The sequence below is a fragment of the Chelonia mydas genome, chromosome 2 (assembly GCF_015237465.2).
Source record: "Chelonia mydas isolate rCheMyd1 chromosome 2, rCheMyd1.pri.v2, whole genome shotgun sequence".
Lineage (NCBI taxonomy): Eukaryota > Metazoa > Chordata > Testudines > Cheloniidae > Chelonia > Chelonia mydas.
Window position 1 is genome coordinate 12,157,389 of NC_057850.1, and position 21,170 is coordinate 12,178,558.

General features: G+C 46.3%; 1 protein-coding gene across 1 annotated transcript in view; it reads left to right on the forward strand.

Annotated features, from left to right (window-relative positions):
- Positions 1-363: 363 nt before the first annotated feature.
- FAM135B (family with sequence similarity 135 member B) overlaps positions 364-21,170 on the forward strand; it is a 327,919-nt gene continuing 307,112 nt past the window's right edge. Inside the window, exon 1 of the mRNA XM_043539051.1 lies at positions 364-566. The gene's annotated coding sequence lies outside the window, so the exon portion shown is untranslated. The remainder of the gene's footprint in view (positions 567-21,170) is intronic.

Consider the following 21,170-nt stretch of genomic DNA (forward strand, 5'->3'; position numbering starts at 1 on the left):
AGTCTCCTTCTCTTCCATCCCCTTCTCCTGCTGCTGCTACTACTGTCCCTTTAACCTGCTTCCAGCATGCTGCTGAGCGACGGGATCACCCAGGCATTGCAATCATGGACCTGATCACAGAGCCAGAGCGCTAGACCCTGCTCCACACTAGTGTCAGCGGCAGCATAATAATCAAAAGAACAGGAGAAAGTGAGTGCTGGAGAAGAGTGGGCATTTATTATTGTTGTTGTTCCTAGCTCCGCCACAGCCTGTGTCTGAAAGAACCCGGAGCTGGAGCAGCTGTTGCACTGAGTGGTGCTGCCGCTGAGTTCAGTAACCATAGCAACAGCATCAGCACCATCACCATCCTCCTCCTCCTCACTCATTCTCCTCCTCCTTAGCATCGTCAGTACCGGGAGTAGGAGCAGCAGCAGCCCTGACAGGAGCCAGAGCCCAGCAGCAGGGACTGCAATCAGCCCACTGCCTTTCTGTACCTGCTCCATCGACACCAGCAGCAGTAACCACTACCTTGTTTCCTACTGGGAGAGGGAGGGAGTGTGTTGAGGGAGGACCCCACAAAGACCCAGGTAAGATCAGCTGTGCTGCTTGCAAACTCTCCCCTTGATCAGTGCAGTTTTGTGTATGTGTGCATATTGCTAGTTTATTGGCTCTCCTGTTTCAAAGGCATTTTAATGACATTTCAACCAAGCATGTTTTCCAAAGCATGTTTTGCGATCTTTGCCATACAGACCCTCTCTCCACCTCCCCCCATATGTGAAAAATAATAAATCCCTGTAATATTCCAGTGAGACTGATTAGAAATGGGGTGATCAGGGGACACAACGTGATCCGAGTATGAACGACTCGAGCTGTGTGCTTCAAAATAAAAGTGAAGGGTTGCGATGAAGCAAAGGTCGACATAGCAATAAATAACCCTCTGAAAAAAATAATCCGGACAACAATGCATTTCCCTCTCCTCAGTGCACATAATACATTCCTCGGGTCATATTTAGGAGAGATCTGTAAGATATAGATGTGTGTGTATGGGCTAGAGAGGCAACCTCATTGTAATCTGTCACTGAAAGGGTTGTGTTACATGCTTTAAAATAAAAGTAAATAGTTGCAGTAACACTAAGGTCGTCATAGCTATTAACAATAATTTAAAAAAAATACTTACCAAAATGTTCACTACTTCCTATCTTAAAAAAAAATGTAATGAGTAAGAAATAAGGGAAACTCACTGGATCAATATATAGAAAAACATACATTGGGTGCATTTAAAAAGGGTAAAGATCAGCAATAATGCAAAGACGAGTGTGGAAATTAATCCTCATTGAACACACAAATAAATAAAAATGCCATGCAATGCCCATATGCAAACTTGTATCGTGCTGAGAGAGTGAGTGTTTGTGGAGAGGGTAAAAGTAAGTTGAAGCCAAGTGGTAACTGTATGCTATGTAATGACTGCAGAGAGCTCTTTCCACTTACACGTAACTAATATTTTTTTGCAGCAGTAAGGAGAGATAGAGACGTCAGCAGCTATCTCCTCCCCCCCGCCCACCCTGGTTATCACTGCCTGCCTGGTTGGAAATGTACTTCGCTGTAATGACGATCAGCATTTCAATAACAGCGAGCCAGACATTAGCAAAGTCGTACCCATGAAATGCCAAAATTATAACCCTGCTTCTGCTTCATAATTATGCTCCAGGGGTGGTCTAGATGTGAGGTAGCCATGGCTAAACTGCACCTGCCTGCACCTGCCTTCATGTTGAACAATGATAGAGAATGAGCATATGGGTCCCAATCCTGCAAAGCCCACTGAAATCAACAGGAACTGGAGGTGTTCTGCACCCTGCAGGAGGCACTGAACAAGTCTCAGAATCATGCCCATTATTTCTCTCTCATATGTAATACACACTACTTACACAAGCTGTGAAGCACGGAATATACACAGATCACCCTGATGGAGAAAGTGCTGTAGAAATTGACAGATAACTACATCCCTGCTCTGGAATTCTGTAGGATGGGTTAAAAAACCTGTACAGAGATTAACATTCAGAATCCAATTCTGTAGACTTGCAGAGTAATTTCTCTAGCACCCTCTCGATATCATTGTTACTAAAATCTATAGGACTTCTCCATAAGAGGATGTTTGGCCTTATTAATAAAAGTATTTTAAAATAGCCAAGTATAATTAGAAGAGCTGATTTTTGGTCCTCGTTCTAATTAAATCTGTGTACTGTGAAACCGTAGGTCGCTGGATGACGTCCACTAGGATATCCTGGCAAGATCTACGATATATGTTTGGCCATGTTTGATTTCCTGTTTTAAGGCTAGAGACTATTATAATTTTGGGAACCCTCTTTTGCAATGATATGTCTTGGAGAGGATGGGTCAGGGGAAAAAAATGCAATAATAGGAACCTGAACCTGATCATGTTTATGGTGGTGATAAATCAGCTGCAGCATTTTAATCAGTTTTATACATGTTGTAGGGATATCAAGCACATAATCAAGAGGGAACATTGTAAAGAATGAAGCAGAGTGAATATTTCATCAGTGCAAACAAATGATTAAAGGTCAAGGGGCTTTGAGATTACACATAATGTCCACAAAATATTCTGAATTATTACTTTGCTGCTAGCTGGAGGCGAATGATTTCATAGAAGCCAGCACTGTATATATGCTGACTCCTGATTACTATGGGGCTGCAAAACTTCTGTTAAAAAACAGCTCTAGAAAAGGCAGGAAATCAGTGTATTTATAGCAAAGCAATGCTCCTATAAAATCAGTGTGAGAGACGGAAAGTGCTGTCAGTTTATGGAGAGTCAGTCCAGTGTTTAGCGTTTGTATCCGTGTAATTGTAAACAGTCAGGGTGTGAGGCACTTAGGGTGTATCCACACAGTGATAAAAAACCTGTGGCTTGTCCGGCTCAGATGACTTGGGCTTGCAGGGCTCGGGCTCTGGACTGTAAAATTGCTATGTAGACGTTGCCGGGGGGAGTTATCACTGTGTAGATGTACCCGTAGAATAACTGATTTTTAATATTCAGGGCCAGCCAACACTTCAAGCTGACAGTGATTACCCCCCACTTACTCAAACTAGAATCTTCTGAGAGGATTTTCCTTGTATCAGATGGCTTGTTTTATATTACCATTTCATGCTAATGTGGAAAGACATATAGTCTGACTTACTTTGTACTTGGAAGTTAAGGGTTGGACTCTTGACGACCATCTAGCATTGGTATCTGGCACTGTTCTAGGGGGAAAAAATGCTATTTTGGTACCTAAAGGTATTAGCTATCTTTTAAAAATCCAGTTTCTTTTTCATTAGTCCTCCATTGTGTCTCAATGGAGCTTCGAACAAAATCAGGTGTTTATGGTAGCTGCCATTAAAGTCAGCTTTAATTGTCAACAAGTTGCAACAGTCATTTCTGAGACACAGCAGCTAATTTCCTCTTATAAGTGTAGGGGAAACTGCCAGGTTCCACATGCCACTGCTTGGTACTATTTGGCAAGTGATTCTTCATTGCTGGTGAACAACATATCTGATATTGTTGTTTTTTTTTAAATTCATCTTCATTTTATTTAGAGGCTTTGAAGAAAATTTACTCTAATTTTCCCTTTATTTTTTCTTGTCTCAGTATTTTAAGTGGCATGCCCTTTTAACTGGGTAAAATCAGGTTTTTAATAAAAAACAGACAAATTAGTTATGGCAAAGGATTGCAAGGTGATCCAGGGTAATATTTTCAGAGATGCTAAGCAGCAGTCTGCTGTGGTCCCTTTGGAATTAAAGGGAGATATGGGGCCTCCGCAACTCAAGGGATCAACCCCTCTAATCCATCTCCCTGTCAGGGAAAGATTGTTCCCTGCTGGATATGAGACAGAACCACACATCCTAATTACAACGTAACCCATGCTGATACAATGTAGATCTTTGTCCCTATGACTGGGTGTACCAGGCCCTTTGAGGACCCCTGCTGGAGGCCTTGTCATCCTACCACACCCTGCTCCCAGGAAGGAGCAGTGAAAGTGGGTCCTCCAGACCTGCCTAGAAAGGCTGCAGGAAGCAGCCAATCAGAGCACAGCAGGCCCAGATAAAAGGAGCTACAGGGTCTAAGCAGGTCAGTCACTGTCTGAAGCCGGGGGGGGGGGGGGGGAGAAAGGAGAGAGAGAGGCTGTGAAACTCTATAGGTAAAGCATCCTGGCAGAGACCCATTCAAGGAGGTGTAAGTGGGGGGAATAGTCCTGCTATTGTGGGGAACTTTCCTGGCTTCTGCATTACCCCAGTGAAGTGGGCTAGCGAAAGGATCTGAGTCCTCGCTCCCACTTCCTTTACCCAGTGGCCTCCCTGCTCTTGAGGACTCCCCTTCCACTCTCCTGTCTGGCAGAGTCCTCGTAACCCCAACAAGGCTGGGCCCAGGATTCCTGGGGGGCTTGACCTCCAACCCTGCTGTGGTCACCTAGGACAGGGGATAGGGTGTCCCCATTCTGGGGTACTCTCTCTGCCCTGGGCGCTTCTCTGACCATTACATACAATTTAAAGCAACTGCAAGTTACTTAATTGACAATTAATTTTAAAAAGAATAAGAGAAAATGAGAAAGGTTAAATGAAACACATCAAGCTGCTCTGTGGCAGGGAACATCACAAACGGTGTCTCTGGAACGTCAGGGCAGTTCACAGTCTGTTCCTTGTAAGTCCCAGGCCTTCTTCTCAGGCCCTGGCTGTGCTGCAGGGATGCTGTGGGTTGGACACTCGCTCTGGTGGTGGCCACAGGCTCTAGGTGGCAGGGCCCTTCTTCCCAGCATTGCTCGTGCCCTGTCAGGGTTACCAATCCCCCTTCGACTCTAGCCTGCAGAGTCTCCTGGCTGAGGTGCCTCCCTGTGTTAGGCCCACTGCCCAGGGTCCCCCCTTGCTCTCCCCAGCTGGTCACAACACCCGGCTCTGGACTGCTCCAGCCTCAGCTCCACTCTACTTCAGCACGGCTGCTGCTCTGCCTCCAGCTTCCTGGACTGCTTCTCTGGCTCTGGTTGCTACAGGTCTGCTCTGCAGGCTGCTTCTGTGACTCTGCTCCCAGCACTGACCTGCTTCCTGGGCTGCTTTTCTGGCCCCTCTGGCTCTGGTTGCCGCAGCTCTGCTCCCTCTGGATCTGGCACAGCTCTGCTCCCCAGCTCAGCTCGGGCCCCTGCTTTCTCCTTAGCTCGGCCCCACTGTGTCTGACCCAGGCAAATCCAGCTCACACAGAGGACAGGACCTCCCTGGCCTCCTGACTCCCTGATTAGCCTGCCCACCCTGTCATTCAGGCTGACCTGGAGTATTGGCCTCTCCCCATTGTTCCTGGGGGCTGTCAGTCTCAGGGTCCTTATTGCCCATCGACCCTTCCCCCTTTTTAGTACTGGGAGCTAGCAACTAAAACACCCCCCACTGAATGTTAGTAAGGGGGCAACAGTCCCCTTACAGAGGGAACAGAGAACCCTGAGGTAAAGGTGAAGAGGAGGGGGCTACATGGGAAGAGCCCCAGGGAATAGCAGCAGCAATGGCATTAAAGGGGGCTGCCATTTTTAGGGTCCCCGGGTTGGAATCTGGAGTAGTGAGTTGGCCCGGGTCCCCTGCACTGGCAAAGTGGCCAAAGCCCTCAGAAGGGGACAAGTTTTGTTTAGAAGCCTATGTACAGGGCTCAAGGATGGGCCTGAAGAACTTGCAGAGGGCCAACCATTTGTGGAACTTTGTTCCTCTTGCCCCCCATCCCCAAAGGGGACTGAATTTGAAGGCATGACCTGGCTGGAGAGCTGAGGTAAAGGCTAGGAATCTCCAGAGAGAAAGCCTTGGGGGCACTGCTCTATACCAGGGCAGGCACAGACTTAAAGCTAGTACAGAGGGGGCTGAGGACAGAGCCCAAAGACAGGGCAGTAGATGTTAACAAGGGCATAGAGACGGGCTCTGTTGGACCTTTTACTCTGGTTTTGTTTGTGCGTATTGGCGGTGTGTGACTTAGCTGGAGGGCTGGGCCACTGAAGATGCACCTGAGGAGGTTAACAGCTGGCCGGGGGCAGAGAGCAAGTGCAGGAGGTGCTCATGAGAGGCGAGTGTCTCCTCTCACGGCCCCTTCTCATGGCTATCTCACTGGAGAGTTTGAGGGTCTGTCAGTGTTCACAGCTTCAGCTGTGCAGGTACCAGGATCGCCCTCCATATGTTGACGTAAGTGGGGTTTATGAAAAAAGCCCTCTCTGCCAGACTCTGGGTGTGTTTTTTGCTGTGGATCCACACTTCACAGTTGGAGCCCCTCCCTGTTCTCTGCAACGTGTGAGGTTGTATATTCCTGTATGTGTACCGGGTGCTTGTGTCCAAGCAGGCAACTAGCCTGCCATTATGGTTGAAGTTTCATGCTTATTTCCTGTATTCTACTCTGGATCCAACTCCCTCCCTTGCACACTGGCAGTGCTCTACATTAGTGCTTCTCAAGCTATCTGATGTGGGGGACCGACAATTTTTTTTTCCAGTGTGCGCTCAGACCGGCAGCCGATGGCAGCCGGTCCACGGACCACCACTTTGAGTAGCACTGCTCTACATCCTCTCTGGAGGAAGCCGTGCCTGACCTCCAGCAAGACCTTTGCTAACACTGTTCCAGGAGGTAAGGTGTTGGGGCTACCAAAGGGCAGTTCCAGTTGCTATGTTGCTCTGAGCCCTGTCTCAAAAGGTCAATTTCATCAACTTGGTGACACCCCTGATCTCAGCCTGCCTAGAGAATGAGTCACAGGTTGCTTTCTTCCAAACCTAAATCCAAGGGATATAATTTTATTCCCTTTCTAATCCTATCATTAGTGCCTGCAATGCTAGTGACTCTGTTGTTCTGCAGTTTTACTTCTCTAGTGGCTGATTGCAGATTGAGCTTCCTAAGGAAGGGCAATATGGAAATTCCAGGTTTCAGAGTAGCAGCCGTGTGAGTCTCTATCCGCAAAAAGAAAAGGAGTACTCTTTGTTAGTCTCTAAGGTGCCACAAGTACTCCTTTTCTTTTTATGGAAATTCCAGTTTCTTTCATTCTAACCAGTGTCCTGTGTTGTATTAATCTATGTTAATGGAGAGCTCTGGGTTTTTTGCCACAAGGATCTGCCACTAAACTGCCTGTAAAACTGTTCTCTTCTGTGCTTCCCCCTCTGAATTCATGCAGGCTGTGAATTCATGCAGGCTGTTTTTGTTTTTTTAACCTGGCTTCTGCCTTCCTGCCCAGAAGAGCAGAATCCCTCCTTCCTTCCTTCCAATGAGAACTACAGCCAAACCCTCCTTCCCTTGAACTGGAAGTGCAAAGAACCAATACGATGTAAATCACTCAGGACTCCTTAGAGATGAAGGGCACTATACATAATTACCATATCCTGTTTTTTTAAATAGTTTTCTAGCTGTGACACATTACAGTTGTTTAATCGCTCCTGTAGAAGGTTAGAGAAATGGGATTAGGGTCAGGTGAGCAGCAGTTTGGTGTTTGGTGAATCCTGACTGTCCGTTTTTTGTAACAGTCCTCTGTTTTGTTGTATTCCCAAACATGTTTGGGAATATACACGTTGTAAATGCATGACTAAATGTTATTAGTTTTTATTATTAATGACATTGCAAGGGACTGGCTTGTGTGTGTAAAATTTATATAATATACCACTGCTCAAGAATGCATGAATCAGAAATGCTTGTCTCTATGTTATAGATTGCCAACAGAGATTCTCCTTTAGGTTAAGCGCTAGGAGCCTGCGCTTCTGTTGTGTGCGGAACTGAACTCTATCCCCACTGTGACCATGAGGTTTTTAAGGAGTCACTGGCCATATTGTTGCACACAAGGTGAAGTTCCTAAGTAGCTGCTGTCTGTTACATTGTGACCTGGTGCTAAGTGTCTCCTGTATTCACTCAGCACCTCCTAGGACCAGGCCGTAACTTTATTCCATTTGTTTGGAAAACGTGTAAAAGCTCCTATGTGATATTTCCACCGACTGTGCACATTCTACCTGGAAGAGGACTGGTTTCTGTTGGATGTTTCTTTTAAATTAATTGTTGATATCTAGCACGCAGCAGCGTGTTGAATTTTATGTGTAAGCCAAGGAGCAGGTCTCAGTCTTTCTATTGCCCCCATGGAGCTGCATATTTATCAGGTGTGATACATCCACCAAACAATATTGAGTCCATGTCAATGAGTTGTTGACAGGTACTATTGTAAATTTGTATTTTTGATATGTGAAGGATACAGAAATCAAATATCTTTCTAAGAGTTATTTCTTAAAGAGGAGAGCAAGAGTATCCACATTTAACTTTTCTGAGTCTTTTACAAGCAGGATATTTCCTTAGTACCAAAGAGATCAAGATCTCAGAGGCTCTGATTCTACGAGTATCTGTGTGGGCCCACTGCAGGATTGGGACCCTGACCACAATCCTGTCCTCCCTTACCTTTATCCTCCCTCTGCTTTTTGTTTACATCCACCAGTCATCTCTCATTAGATACTAACATTGTAAACTCTTTGTGGTAGGGACTGGCTTTTTCTTGCAGATGGGTAAAGTGCCTGGCGCACAATGGGGCCTTACTTCTGACCAAAGGCTTTATTCTCTACCCCAGTACATATTGTAATATTACTGAGATGGTACATGAGGAATGATCCCATTGGGTTGACTTGGAGATTTTCTGGTTTTAATAGTATGGCATTGGGGCCCAGTAAATAATAAGAGTTCACAAAGTGGCATTAACTTTATCACAAATGGCTACTGGAAAGTCACAGGATAAATCCCATTCTAAATGCTGTGCCTAGATCCCTGAATTCTGTGCTGTGCCTGATGGGTTTGCCTGTTTTCTTCACATAAAGGGGCCGCATTATTGATTTTTGTTTGTTTGTTTGGTTTTTGTTTTTGGTGTGTGCATGTAATTTTTTAAGTACGGGATTCCATTATGAGATCTCGTTTCAATGAATTATTTCTAGCACAATAGCGAATGGACAAAGGGGAAGATACAAACAGTGGGCCCAAGCTCTCCTGTGTGAGGAGTGGGGGGGTCATCTACCTTTCCAGGGCTCCATAGATAGCTGTCCTGTGGGGTTGGGAACAGGAAGAGACTGGGCAGTTTGGCAGAGAGAAGCAGTAGGCTGGGTAGGTCAAAAGGGCCTCATATTGTTCCCCACAATGACTCTGTGGATTTTCCAAAAAGGGAGATACCACCTAGGGTCAGACTACTTTCTCTTAGAAGGTGCTTCTGTAGTAAGAATCTTAGAATTATAGGGTTAGAAGGGACCACAGGTTTTTTGTTCAGGAGGGGATTCTTGGAGACCCAACTACAGTAGAACCTCAGAGTTACAAACATTTTGGGAATGGAGGTTGTTCGTAACTCTGAACAAAACATTACAGTTGGTCTTTCAAAAGCTTTCAAACTGAACATTTACTTAGTAAAGTTTCAAAGCGGTATTATGTAGAAGAAAAATGCTGCTTTCACTTTTTTTTTTGTAGTTTATGTTTAACACAGCACATAAGAACGGCCATACTGGGTCAGACCAAAGGTCCATCTAGCCCAGTATCCTGTCTTTGGACAGTGGCCAGTGCCAGGTGCCCCCGAGAGAATGAACAGAACAGGTAATCATCAAGTGATCTACCCCCTGTTGCTTATTCCCAGCTTCTGGCAAACAGAGGCTACGGACGCCATCCCTGCCCATCCTGGATAATAGTCACTGATGGACCTATCCTCCATGAACTTATCTAGTGTGGTGGGGTTTTTTTTTTTTTGAACCCTGCTGTAGTCTTGGCCTTCACAACATCCTCTGGCAAGGAGTTCCACAGGTTGGCTGTGCATTTTGTGAAGAAATACTTCCTTTTATTTGTTTTAAACCTGCTGCCTATTAACTTCATTTGACAGGTTTGTGTTATGAGAAGTAGTAAACAACACTTCCTTATCTACTTTCTCTACTACACCAGTCATGATTTTATAGAACTCAATCATATCTCCCCTTAGCCATCTCTTTTCCAAGCTGAAAAGTCCCAGTCTTGTTAACCTCTCCTCATACGGAAGCCGTTCCATACCCTTAATCATTTTTGTTGCAGTACTGTACTGGCTTTTTATTGTTTTGTCTCTGCTGCTGCCTGTGTACTTCTGGTTCCAAATGAGGTGTGTGGTTTACCAGTCAGTTTGTAACTCTGATGTTCTACTGTATTGTGAGGGTTAGGGCCCTCCACACACACACACAGAGGTTTTGGGGTGGACCTGTGCGATGGCTGCCATTTTGGCTGATATGATCAAACCAGGGACCACCAGTGCTTAAGCGGGGGGAGGAGAAGGGGAAGCTGCTACAGCTTGAGCTCAGAGCCAGGCTATGTAGCTGGGGCTGTTGCAGACTTGCATCCTCTGTGGATAAGGCACAGAGTGATCTGTAATACACACTAACCAGTGGGTTACTTGTGTACTGCTCATTCATTTCTATAGCCCTCTGTTTTACTATGGCATGCGGCTCTCAATTATACCAAGTCATATGGAGTCACATCTGACTTATGCAACTGACTGGAATGGGACTTTAAGTGAATTAGCTGTGTACCAAATCCTGCTCATCTGGGGCTCTGTGGCAGGTCTGTGGAGGTCTGAAAGCAGTTTGTGGCCCATATTATACTTTGTAAATCTATTGTACAACAAGAAAAACTATAGCATCATTTATTTCCTTTGTGTCTCCATCTCAGCTGAAAACATCTTTTGTCCCTAGCTCACCATTGTATCCCTTTTCATTTTTCTCTCCCTCTGCAGCTGTGTTGACGCTAGGCTCTGTCAGGGTGCAGTTTGCAGGGTAGATGGTACAAACAAGAACATTTCATAGTTACCTTCATGCATGCTTGGCTTGACCCTGGACAACTGACGTTAATAGGACTCTGGACCTTGACTTTAATAGGGGTAGGATCGAGCCCAGTATTGCAATAGGCTTTTCAAGGAAGATAACCTACAATTTAGGAGCAAAGGAAGATTAAGAAGTGACTCAGCCTGTTTCAGAGAGCCTAATGCAAAGCCCATCAATTCAGTGCAACCATTTCCATAGGCTGCAGTGGGCCAGGGATCCAGCCCAGAAGAAAGTTATGGAGAGAGGTCAGAAACTAAGTGATGCATTATGAATACCGGAGTGATATAAGAACAGCCATACTAGCCCAGACCAACAGTCCATCTAGCCTAGTATCCTGTCTTCTGACAGTGGCCGCTATCCGATGCATCAGCGGGAATGAACAGAACAGGGTGATTACGTCTGATCCATTCCCTGTCTTCCAGTCCAGCTTCTGGCAGTTGGAGGTTTAGGGACACCCGGAGCATGGGGTTGTGCCCGTGACCATCTTAGCTAATAACCATTGATGGACCTACCCTCCATGAACTTTTCTAACTTTTTTTAACCTAGTTACACGTTTGGCCACCACAGTGTCCCTTGGCAATGAGTTCAACACGTTGACCTTTAATGATGTGTGGAGAGAAGAGCAGTGAGGACAGATACTGGATGAGTCGGCAGGGGAGATGTAGGATGAAGTGGCTCCAGAGGGGTTATATTTGGAGGTAAGGGACTGGAGGATTGGTGCTAAAGGAATACAGTAGTGATCTCAGTAGCTTTTGGTGTGGTAAATGTTACAAGAAAAATGGGGAATGAATCCTGACTGGATTACAAGTCAAATATTTTTTGTTTTTGGAATAAACCACTGGGAAATGATCAGATTTTACCAGTAGTGCTGTAATGGAGCACTGTCTTGCTTTAGGTGACTCATGGTGGGAGAGAATGACATTAGCACTTTAATAAACGTACAGTGCTGAGTGCATTGTTTCAGCTCAGCTAATAATAACATTCTAAATGAGAGACAAAGTGGGATAAATCACATCATAATTCAGAATGCAGAAATAGTCGCTGCTAGAGGAACTAAAAATATACCACTGTATAACCCTAACACCTACAGCGGCATGCTGGTGGAGGCAGGGTGTGGGCAGGCTGGCTAGGAGGGAGATGCTCACTTGTCCTGGATGTTGGATGTGATTCATACAGCTGGTGTCTTCCTTGGCTACTCAGTAAGTGGCTTCACAGGCGCCCTATGTACTGGGGAGCACTGGGTAAAGGGTAGGGCTCCAATAAACCACACAAACTGCAGTCTGAACTGTGGGGAGGCAGGCAGCTCCATCTGTGTGCATGCAGTGTCCCAGGGATGTGCCCCAGTGCCAGGCCTGTTACCTATGGTACTGGGTCTAGGGAAGAGGTCTTACTCCTATCATAGAACCACAGGGTTAGAAGGGACCGCAAGGATCCCCTAGTCTACACCCCTGCTGAGATGGAGGATTTGTTGTGTCTAAACCATCCAAGGCAGATGGCTCTCCAGCCTCCTTTTGAAAACCTCCCGTGGAGGAGCTTCCACAACCTCCCTAGGCAGGTCTGTTCCATTGTCCTACTGTTCTTCCAGTCAGGAAGCTTTTCCTGAGATTTAATCTAAATCTGCTTTGCTGTAGTTTGAACCCACTGCCTCTTGTTTTGCCCTCTCTGGCAAGGGAACAACTTTTTCCATCTTTTTTATGACAGCCTTTCAAGTTTTCAAAGACCACTATCATTCCCCCCCTCCCCCACTCTCCTCTTTTCTAAACTGACTATACCCAGTTCCTTCGGCCTTTGCTTATATGGATTGCATTCCATCCTTTTGATCATCTTTTTTGTGCACCTCTGGATCCTTTCCAGTTTCTCTACATCCATTCTATAAAGCAATGACCAGAATTGGGCACAATACAGCTCTACGCGGTGCTGGTTAGACCTCAGCTGCAGTACCATCAAGTCCTGTGACTTGCATGTTATGCCTCTGTTAATTGCAACCCAAAATTGCATTTCCTTTTTGCAATAGCATGACATTTTTTCCCCATGCTGTATAAAAGATGGTGGCCACTGGCTGAACTGTTTACAGCCAAGGATCTGGGGTTTCTTGACCCTGTCCCCTGGCCCCCCCCCCCATTCTCCACCAAACATGTCCCCTCTGTATGGTACTCTTAGTCTGTGGAGGTATGACCATATGGGCCCTGATCTTGCACTTACTGAAGTCACTGGGATCAGCGTTGGGCCCAGGCTGTACAAGACACAGGTCCTGATTCTCCTGCCTCCGATGCCTCTCAATTCAGTTAGATTGGGCTGAGCCTGGTGCGGAAGAGGGAAGAATCAAAGCAAGCACCATGGGCCTATCTGCCCTCTCAGCCAGCATGAGCACCCACAAGGGAAGGCCATTCTGCATCTCACCCCCTGCCTCATGGAAGTGAGCAGAAAGAACTTCCACTGACTTCACTGAGCACAGGACTTGGCCCTTCAGAGCGGCTTACCTGTGCGCACGTGTCAAGGGGAGTAGTGAGGGCAGAGCACCTGGGACATGTGGGAGACATGAGAGAAGTCATGTAGTCAGAGACATCGTTGTGAAAAGCCTTAAAGCTGAGGATAAGGAGCTTTAACACGGGGCTATGAAGCCAGCAGAAAGATTCTCCAAGGTGGGTGATGTGTAGCACATGGGGAGTGGGAGGGGGGGAGATTGAGCCATGTCATTGAGCTCAGCAATGACATCTTGGCTAGAACCAAGGCAGAGTGGTCTTTAAGAGCATTCTTTTTACTGAGTGGAGCTTGTTTCCTCTGCAGTGTGTGTGTGTGTGTGTGTGTGTGTGTGTGTGTGTGTGTGTCGCAGAGGCAGGTGTACCTTCTGAGAGGAGACGCTTCTGACTTGTTCTTAGTTGTCCATTGTGGCTGGCTAGGATACCGTTATGACACTTTGAGGTACGTAGGGTTGCCAACTTTCTAATCACACAAGTGAACACCCATGCCCTGCCCCTGCCCCATCCCTTCTCTGAGGTCCTGCACCCACTCCGTCCCCCCCTCCCTCCGTCGCTCACTCTAACCCACCCTCACTCATTTTCACTGGTCTGGGGCAGAGGGTTGGGGTATGGGAGGGAGGCGAGAGCTCCGGCCGGGGTTGCAGGCTCTGACGTGGGGCTGGGGATGAGGGGTTTGGGGTGTGGGAGAGGGCTCTGGGCTGGGGCAGGGAGCTGGGGTTCAGGGAGGTATGGGCTGTGGGTGCAGGCTCCAGGTGGGCCCAGAAATGAGGGGTTCAGGGTGTGGGAGTACTCTGGGCTGGAGCAGGGGTTTGGGGTGCAGGGGGATGAGGACTCTGGCTGGGGGTGCAGCCTCTGGGGTAGGGCTGTGGATGAGGGGTTTGGGGTGCAGGAGGGGTCAGGGTGTAGGGGTGGGTGTGTGGGGGGGTGAAGGCTCCAGGAGGGTGTTTGGGTGCAGGAGGGGATGCCTGGCTGGGGCACGGGATTGGGGTGCAGCAGGGGGGCAGCTGAGGGCTCTGGCTGGGGGTGTGGGACTCTGGGGTGGGGCTGGGGATAAGGGATTTGGGGTGAAGGAGGGGGCTACATATACCAATTAACAGGCAACATGTTAGCGCACTTTAGAAATCATTTCTCCGGAGAGCACATTACTCCAGTGTACAGACAAACCCCTAATCTTACTTTACGCAGTTACTTCAGTCTTGTCCTGTCTTTCTTCATGAGGCTGGTCAAAAGGCTTGTACTGTAAATGCTTTGGTGCCAGGTCAGTCCATCATATGTGGTTTATACAATGCCTAGCACAGTGGAGCCTGATCTCTCATTGTGGCCTCTACATCCCACTGCAATACAAATAATTGGTCCCAAGTCTATCTTGTGTAATTCAGATTTTGCCTCCCTAAATACACTCTGCAGTTTCTGTTTGGATAGTTCATATTATGCATTTCTGCGGTGGAGGGCACAGTTAAAACAGGTGCCGTGTTACATCCCAGAAGTGGCTGCAGTTCAGAGGCAGATGAAGTGGATTCCTTTTATCAATGAGTTCCTGGCCTCATTGAATTAATGGGAAAATTCCTTTTGACTTCAGGGAGGCCAAGATTTCACCCTGTATGTATATTACACATAAAACTCCCCAAAGATAAATGGACATTGTTAAAATTACAAAGTCAAGCACTCAAATTAGGAAATGCCAGAATTCAGATTGCCACGATGAAGCATGCTCAGGGCACCCTGAATCTTCAAAGATTCTAGTTGCTTAAGTCGAAGAAGTCTCTACTAAGCCTGTGCAAACTGAGATCTTCCCCCCCCAAAGACTTATAACTGGTCCAAATTTTGAAAGATTTTCACAGGGTGACAAAGGGCATGTCTCTGACACGAAGGCCACCCCTGCCAAATTTCAAGTCCCAGTTCCAAAGAATGGCGGCGCTAGGGCACCTCAAAGAGAAGGTTGCCTGATTGATTTTATTATTTTTAATATTGCACAGCAGTATAGTTTTCCTAGTCTTGTCCATGGAAACAGTTTCAGCCAAAATGGTTCCACTATCTACAAATATTTGACCTGTGCAGACACAAAGCATGAAAAATTTCAGCCATTTGGGAATAGTTGAAATTCGGCAAAGTTAGAAGCAACTGGGAACAGGGTCTTGTATTGGAAGTGTTGGGCAACATTAATAGGTGGCACTACCAGCCCTTCATCTGCTCAATGACTTGTTCAGAACCCCTTAATCCATACGAGTATTTAAAATGAACTCAAGGACCAGCCATGTGACAAAGGAGTAGTCCCTGTGTTCATATAGCACTTTGCAATCTTTAGGGATAGAAGGTTCCGTATCAATATAATGTTTAATGAATGAGTAGTATGAGCTGCGAGGGGAATGTCTTAGTCTGGATGAAGTGTAAATAGTTCCAGTAATGTCAAAGGGAATGACTGTAATTGTGTTCACTCGCTGTTCTCCTCTCCTATTTTGGTATTGATTTTCTTCATGACAAAGGGCTCTTCAGACATGGCCGATGCCACATGTACAATGTGTGCAAGGTGACTTCTTCCACACACAGCCATTTTCGAAGACTGCAGATAGGCCGTAATAGTTCTCACGCTGTAATGCAGATGTGCAGTGAGCAGAATTTGAAAATCGTTACGCATTTTCCAGAAGAGATCAGAGATGACAAATTTTGACACGTGGAAAGAGCAAATACAGAAGCTCTCGTTGCATGGAAAAGCCTTGCAGAGAAAATGGTCTCATTTTTTTGAGACCCCGTGTAAGATTAATTTAGGTTTTCTTTTCTTATTCAGATAACTCTTAGTTCTGAATACTAAAAAGATGAGACTGTAAAGACCACATGGAACAAAGAATTGGTATGGCCTAGATGTTTAACTTGTCAGGAAAAGAGTCAGTAAGTTAAATCTGGGACATGCTTAGAGTGTGTGAGTGTAATTTTACTCTCTAGTATGCTATCACTGGCAAGGGAATCCTAGTTCATCCTTACTGCAGGCCTAGAGACAGCAATTTTTCTCAGTCTTAAACCATATACAGTCTAATCTCAATATACGTTCGATGCATAGCTAGATGATACTCCTGGGGAAATTCTGCTCCACTGCGCGTGTGCACAATTCAGGTCCCCTGCAGATTTCTTTGCTTCTCCACAGAAAAAATGACTCTCTAACAGAGAGCAAAGGGAAGCTGCAAGAGCAGCCTTGCAGCACTCCCTAGTTGCACAGGTACATCGTTTCAGGCACTCAGAGCAGCCGGCAGAAAGGTAAATCACTGCAAGGCTGCGGACACCCCAGTCCGTAGCTCCCACCCAGAGCCGGGATCAGCTGCTAGTCCCAGCTGGGCTGGAGGCAGGAGAGGACGGTACTTCCTCTTCCCCTGCATGCTGTGTCAGACCCACCCCCAGAAACCTCCCCCAGCTGCAGGAAGCTCAGCATCCTCCCCTGCTTCCTGTCATCATCACTCCTCAGCTACAGAGGGAGGGGTCACTGTTTGGGGTGCTGCTCCCCCATCTTCCCAATCCCTGTGCATCTGGACTTCACATGCCAACCCTCACCCTGTACACCCAGAACCCCCTAGCCTTCCATGCCCATTGCCCTAACCCCAACCCATTGACCTTCAACCCCTGCATCTGGAGCCACCTTGCATTCAGATGCCCTGCACCCAGACCACTCCCCTCTGAGCTCCTTGCACTCAAACCCTCACCTTAATGAGCCCTACCACCCTGAACCACATACCCAGACCCCCACACCACTGACCCCCCAATTAGCTTCACCCAGACCCTCACTCCACCAAGCCCCACTCCCCCAGGACCCAGACTCCCTTGCTGAGCCCTGACCATTTTCACCTGGAGGCCCCTGCAGAGTCCCATTGTCCCTGCACCTGGAACCCCCACAATGAGGCTCTGTGCATCCAGATTCCCCCCCACACCTTAGACCCCCCTCCCACTGAGCTGCCTGTATCCAGGTTGACCCACACAGTATCCTCTCACCCTACACCTGGATCCCCCCCACACTGAGCCCTCCCACACTGGATCCTGCCTGGTTGAGCCTGCCTGCCTGCCCCACACCTGGTGTGCCTGCCGCAGAGGGGCAGGGCCCCAGGGTATTTCTGAGGGTGCCTCCTTGCCTTGGTTTTTTGCTGAATTTTCAATTTGTGTTAGTCTTAAGGATCTTTTACAGAATGTTATGGTTCTGCTCCTGTCTGCATCGGTTGTATAGGATACGGCTGTTGTTCGCTGCTCCCTCTCGTTGTGTCGACTCTGTATGTCGACAGCAACAGCTGCACGTGGGCCAGCCTACATGAGCTAGCTTGAATCCAGCTAACATGGGCAACAAGAACAGTGACAAGAGAGCACTATGGGCTTCAGAGCAGGCTAGCAAGCCAAGTATGTACCCAGGTCCCTGCTGAGCTTGTATGACCACTCTGAAGCCCGCACTGTACTGTCTTCTCTGCTATTGCTCCCTGTGCTAGCTGGATGAAAGCCTCGCTAAGGAAGGGTAGCCCATGCACGGCTTTTGCTGTATGGACATAGCGTGAGATGCTCATGAATGATGAGCCATTCTGCTGGAGAAGTGTAGCTTGTATTCAGTGGCACTTTAAGCAACATGCGGGCCTTTAGCATTTGTCTTTCAGGTTTCCTATTCAGTCTGGCTATTGGCTTGATGTGGCAGCCGGTCCACTGATTCAGTGACCAACTTACGTGTGAGCTTGCCACTCTGCTTGTGGTTCCTGGGCTGATGTTTGTTGGTGCAATTCCATGGGAAGGACGAGGAGGGAAAAGCTCCTTTGTGTTGCTAAATATAATGCATGTAGTATGAGAGGTGCATGTTAATCGCAAGTGTTGAGGGGAATTCAGTATCACGCTTTGTAGAGAAGTGCTATATCTTGATAGTTTGGATCAATACTTAGATGCTGTGTGCATGGATGTGCTCACGCACTTGTAATAGATTGTCCCCTTTGACTCGAATGGTTAGTTAATATTCAGGGCCTTGCCAGTTTGTTTCCTTCAGAAGAAATTGATTGTGACTGAGGTATTTCATTATAAATAAAACAGGATTGCACCAAAGTCTTGTTTCCCCAAACACAATGAACAAGAAATGAACAAGAGCAAGCAGCTTATATGCTCAGAAATCCATGCCTGTCTTTCCCATGAGTACTGTTCGTAGCCAAAGCTCTGTCTTTTTGCTTCCTCCCCGGGGACATGCTCATGACTGTATCCATGAGATACAAGAAAGCAAGAGACCGCAGACATGTTCAGCTGCAGCCAATCCATCCCCTAGTCTGTCTCTTACAGTCAGGCTCTGGGAAAGCCCTTCGCCAACATGGCTTAGCTTCTGATTGGCTTTGCCATGCAGCCATTTGCCTAGAGCAAAAAGAACAGGAGGACTTGTGGCACCTTAGAGGCTAAGAAATTTATTTGAGCATAAGCTTTTGTGAGCTACAGCTCACTTCATCGGATGCATGCAGAAGAAAATACAGTGGGGAGATTTTATATACACAGAGAACATGAAACAATAGGTGTTACCATACACACTGTAACAAGAGTGATCAGGTAAGGTGAGCTATTACCAGCAGGAGGACACGTATGCCAAGTGCCTCTGACTCCTGGCAAAACTGATAAGAGTTTTGAGCACTCAGCACCCGTGAAAACCAGGCCCAAGATGTTGTAAATTGATCACCTAAAAACTGTGGCACACTGAATTAATAGAAAATCTGGGCCTACACAACTAGGCCCCAGTCCTGCATTCTTCTCATTCCCAATACTGCTACTGATGTCAGGAGTTTTGGATGCATAAAGAATTGGGTATGCAGGATGCTGGTTTGTTGCATGCATTCCTGCAGGCCATATTTCAAAAGGTCTGCCACTTTTGAAACCCATTGTCCAAAGTTTTTCTTATTTGGAAAAGGACAGGACTTGCTCCTGCAGTATACACTGAGAAGGTGCATTAAATTGTTTGCTCTCCCCTCCCCCATAATGCCAGATATAGTGCTCGATCCTGTAGGTCCCATAATCACATGAGTAGTACCCCATGAGAAATCACATTGACTTCGGTGGTTGTGGGATCATCCCCTGGGTTATTGGCTTAAAACAAATTTCAAAATGCCTAAAACCAATATTGCTGCAAGAATTGTTCCCATTTTTACATGCTACACGTTGGTGGGAGGAGGGGCAGGGGATTAGGAAGGATTCTTCTCCTTAATCATTTTAAACCGTACATCTCAGAATATTTGCTTATCAGTTTTTATCCAATTTCAACAAATCTAGCATGAGACCAAATGCGGTGTTCAATCTATTCAATTATGTGGAAAGGAGGAGTGGGAACAGGGAGGTGGCAGACTTGTCAGATGACACACAATTATGTTTAGTCAAGGTTGGCGGGACCTCACAAAAGTGGGGAAAGAACAATGAATTTCATTGCCAACAAATGCAAGATAATGCACATTGGAAGGAGCAGTTTGAATGACTCATCCCCATTGCGAGGTTTTAAGTAAACTGTCACCACTCCTAGAGTGAAGACCTGCTGTTATGTGGTCAGCTCAATAAAGCGATAGGTGGCTTGTGCTCAAAGCACAAATAGAATTTAAGGCTGTGTAAAGTCTGTGGTGTGGGATAATACTGAAAATCAAAGCTAGTTGAAAATCTTCCAGTGAAACCTTTTTTCTGTTTGATTTTGACAAATCAACAAGGTCAGATATTCTGTGGTAATATGTCAATTTAGATTATTTCATTTTTGGAAAAAAAAAAGTGTTATGGATAATGAAAGCACTGGTAGTAGTTACCAGCATAGGGGATCAAAATCCTTGAACTTCAGAGCATAAACCAAATACTAAGGTCCTGATGCAAAGCTTGTTCAAATCAATGGGAAAAACTCCCATTCAGGTTCAGTAGGCTTTGGTTCAAGCCAAAACTTGCCTGATGGGCCAGGCTATTCCATAATTGTCCATTGCAGAACTGCTTGCATCTTCCTTTTGAGACTTCTGGCTGCTAGGATCCTAGACTAGATGGACCATTGGTCTGACACAGAATGGCACCTACTGTGTTCTGTCCCTCAACCTTGAAGTAATCTTTGACTTCTCTCTTTTCCCTGGCCCATGCATCCCTCATCATATGTATTTGTTTGTCTGGCGCCATCTGCTTTATATGACCTGGGATGATGTTAGGCTATACTTTAAGTGATGCGCCGTGTGTGTGTGTGTGTGAGAGAGCACAGTGTGATCCTTGTTTAAAAGGCATCTGAAAAGATTTTTGGTGTTTTAGTCTCTTGCAGCTATGTCTTAGAAAAGAAGTGAATTAGCTTATGATGGGACTGGTTCTGTTATGTTCTCTGCATTGTGAATGTGATGGGAATTTCATTTGCCTGAGTGTAGAAAATAACAGTAGCTCAGCATGGAACTTTCTATCCTATTGAAAAGGGAAATCTTTAAGGTAGTACAAAACATTGAATCACAGCACACAGACAAAATGGTAAACAATCCTGGCTGACCTTAGAATGGAGGGCATTCTGGTTCTGAGGAGGACCATGTTATGACTGAGTTTTCTCCATCCCCTTCTGAAATAAGAAATCTGACATCACACAAGGCCTCTTGAGGCATTTTTCTCCTATATCTGCCTTATGGAAACTTTCCATAAGCAAGTAATTAGGACCCCATTCTTTTCTGGGACCAAAGATATATCCATCTACTTACTTTGATTGTATTTTAGCCTGAAATTATTTTGTAGGAAAAATTCCCATCATGGCACAGTGGAGTTGGCACCAGCTGTAACTTCACAAGTGCTTATTCCACATCCTGAAAGCTAATTTGCTAAGAAAATGCAGCTGGAAACGCTGAAGTGTATTCCAACAGAGCCCCTCCAAACACTTTTCTTTCCTCTTGCCTTCAGCTT